This window comes from Perkinsus marinus, assembly GCF_000006405.1.
Source record: "Perkinsus marinus ATCC 50983 genomic scaffold scf_1104296946658, whole genome shotgun sequence".
NCBI classification, from domain to species: Eukaryota; Perkinsozoa; order Perkinsida; family Perkinsidae; genus Perkinsus; species Perkinsus marinus.
The window spans coordinates 223,469-226,126 of record NW_003210883.1 but is presented as its reverse complement, the minus strand read 5'-3'; positions in this window follow the sequence as shown (position 1 = coordinate 226,126).

Genomic DNA, 2,658 nt, shown 5'->3' with positions numbered 1-2,658 from the left:
AGTAGTAGTAGTAGCAACACTCATTATGAGTAAAACACAACTACTACAAGGCTTATTATTACAATAATACTTAGTATTAACACAAGTAGTAGTAATAGAAAGTAATAACATAATTATGAGTAATGGTTTATGACTAGATTTTATCGTATTAAGACTGCTATAGATACTCCTAGCACGACACAATGTTGTTCACTATTCACTGTCCCCATCTACGACCACCATGACGATGTAGTAATATGATAATCCTAGTAACACCAATCTTAGAGTATATGTCGAACGAGCCTTGTCATCGTCGTTGAAGGAGTGGTATAGAACTCCACAACCTATTATCATTCACTACTATAATGATACCAACATTCCCTAGTATTAATATCTATGTATCATAGCAGCATATCATAGGTTAACCTATAAAGTTATACTCATATGTGTGGTCAACACCATCATCACCAGTGGCAGTAGTGTCACAGTATAGGATGATGATGATGATATTCAACTTATTCAAATATACTATATCATCTTATCATAATAATCTTGCGCGCTTATTAACACGGCACGAAGCGAAGCAATGATATTATTGCACGCATGTACAAGTGAGCAGCTGTCAGAGGGATTGCGTGACCTTTGGACACATCAACTTTGGACACAAAGTTGTCGAAAGCCCTTTGGACAGCGAGGGATGTCAAAACGAATCTCAAGACTAAGTTTTGGACAGTTTGTCGAAAAACTACCCTAGGGAGTAGTTTGGACATGAAGTTGTCGAATATTTTTTTTTCATCAAGAAGTTGTCCAATTACGCCTGTAGCGACCTTTGGACAGCTTTCTGATCAATTGGACATGTTTGGACAACATTTAGTAATCTGGACTACAATGTGTCGGAATGTGGCACCGATTACCTTTGGACATCTGTCTCGAATGCGCTCGCCCATAAATGTTTCAAATTTTTCTGACAATGTAATTCCTGATAACTCCTTAATAGTATTAGCTTTCGATGAGGCTATTAATCTTTTAGTCCGTGTTCTTTTTGCATTATGGCTGAGACTGCAGTAAGGATACTGTACCGGCATTTCCTACCATGTGAGAGCGTGGATGAAGTTGATTGTGCTATTTGTCTTTTACCTGGCGATGATCTAGATGCAGTCCGTGGGGCTATGATTCAATGTGATGAGTGTCGAAAATGGTATCACTGTTTGTGTAGTGGTGTCCAAAACGGCGCTGCCACTAGCGATGATCCTTGGTATTGTCTGTCATGTAGAGCCCGCAAGGCTATTATGGGGCACAGTGGCGCGAGACAACATCAGTCCTCGTTCACTTACATGATATAGGAGAGTGGTCCCCCAAACATTCATATTGGATACGATGGTTCAACAGGTCGTTTCAGTCTACGGGCATTGATAATATCATCAACATCAATAGTAAAGTTTCTCGCAATGCTGGTGACATCGCAGCGCCGCGGGGGAAAAATAGGGGCACTCGTTAGATAGCTGTCGATCAAAAAGGCTGGTGATGGTTGGACGAGGCGAGCTACTCTTACAGAGCATGACTCACCAGTATCAGTTCACTAGTCTCTAGCCGAATCATCTGATGATTGAGTCAATCAGATTGACATAGCTATAACCAGATATACCATTTTAAATGCCCTTATCATGTTGTGTTTCGATTCTCACGATCCAACAATGTTATGGTCGAACACAATACGAGTGCAACGTAGAATGATTGTACTAGAATCAGGTGCGAAACAATAGTCAACTGCCATTTCGCAACGGAGGTGTATATCACACTGAACTCAACACAGAAATCTATGCAATCCTCAACGCTCGAAGCAATATTACGGGAGACAGACGGTGTAAAAAATCGGTGTGTACACGCTTCATGAACTTTGCTCAGCTACGGATCATAGCCAATGACTGACTTAAAGAGCTTGTGTTGTATACGTTTATCACGTGTATGAAGTCGCATGTTAATCCCGAGAATCCTGATTCTACCGATATCCGACTCGAATAATCCGAGTGAGTTCAGTACATGATGTGATTGTTCTAGGGCGGAAGAGGTCTCGAGACTTGCGAATCAGGAGAAGTTCCACGAAGAAACTATCACTAACCGCCAGACTTTTTCAAACAATCATTCCACTGAATCTAGTTAGAAATACTGAATGAATTACAGCCGTTAAACATTCGCACGTTAAATCCATCCTCAGTTGCCTCGAAGGTTATGACTCCTAAATGTTCAATGAGATCTAGTAAATCTGATTTACATCCGTGTGTGATGGGTGAACATGTTCGCCCAAACGTGCGGGCCTTTATATGTAGTGTTGTATCAAACAATTTGCTTACAATTGCAAGATACGGGACGGAAATGTAATATTCGTTTGAAGATGAACTGTTGAAGCTTTGCAGTCTCTGCAATCAGTGTGATCCAGACGTAATTGTGTGGCAGTGGTCATCTATGCTGATATCGCTAAGTGTGAAAGCTTCGAGATTGCAAGATAGCGTTATCAACTCATCATCAACTGTCCAAAAGTGCCAACGACAAGCTTTGGACAAGTTTTCGAGGGAAATGCAGACAAATCCACCTTTGGACATCACTTGGACAAGATGTTGTCCAAATGAGGCTAGATGTCCTTTTGGACATGTCGACACGTATTTGTTGTCCAAAAAACCT